Below are 739 nucleotides of genomic sequence, written 5' to 3' on the forward strand. Positions count from 1 at the left end.
CAAAGCCAGGCACCGACCTCAGGACTTCCCCTCCTACTGGGTACCCAGTCTTCCCTGCCCTTTGGGGAGGGTGGAGTCTGAAACCCCAACGATGACCAAGATCCAAGGTCACGAACAGGGAGAAGAGTTGAAGGCGAGATCAGAGACACTTTCATCCCCAGACGCCCCCTCCTTTGCTGCCTCTGCTCCCCCCCCCCACCCCGGTACCCTGCGCGATTTCTCAGTTTGTCTTTCCCTCCACCCCCCTGCTTTTCCTTTTTTTTTTCTCAGCTCACGCCCACCTGAGTTCAAACCAGAGTAACTAAAACAGTGGGTTTAGTTCCTCGAGTTGAAGCAGGAAAGCAAGGAGGGGCGAGGGCGCGGATGTCTGGGCCGGCTGCCGTCGCGCCCGCCCGGCTCCGGGCACGTCTGGCTCCCCCGGGGTCCTGAGCCCGCGCCCACCCCAGGGGCTTTAACCGCCTCTCCCAGGCGCGCGGATCCCCGCCTTCTCCAGGCCCCTCGCGCGTGCCACCCTCCGTGCCCACGTCCCCCGCCCGCGCCGCCACCTCGCTCTCCCCGCGCGCTCGCCGTCTGGGCCGGGAGGGCGGGCTCGGTTCCCCGGAAGAGGGGAGAGCGAGGGCGGCCGCGGGGGCCGGCGAGGGGCGGGCCGGGCGGGGAGCGACGCGGAGGGGCGGGCCGGGCTGCGAGCGCTCCAGCCGCCGCTCGGGAGCAGAGCCGCGGGCGGCGGGATCCGCGACCC

This window comes from Rhinolophus hipposideros (genome assembly GCF_964194185.1).
Source record: "Rhinolophus hipposideros genome assembly, chromosome: 25".
Lineage (NCBI taxonomy): Eukaryota > Metazoa > Chordata > Mammalia > Chiroptera > Rhinolophidae > Rhinolophus > Rhinolophus hipposideros.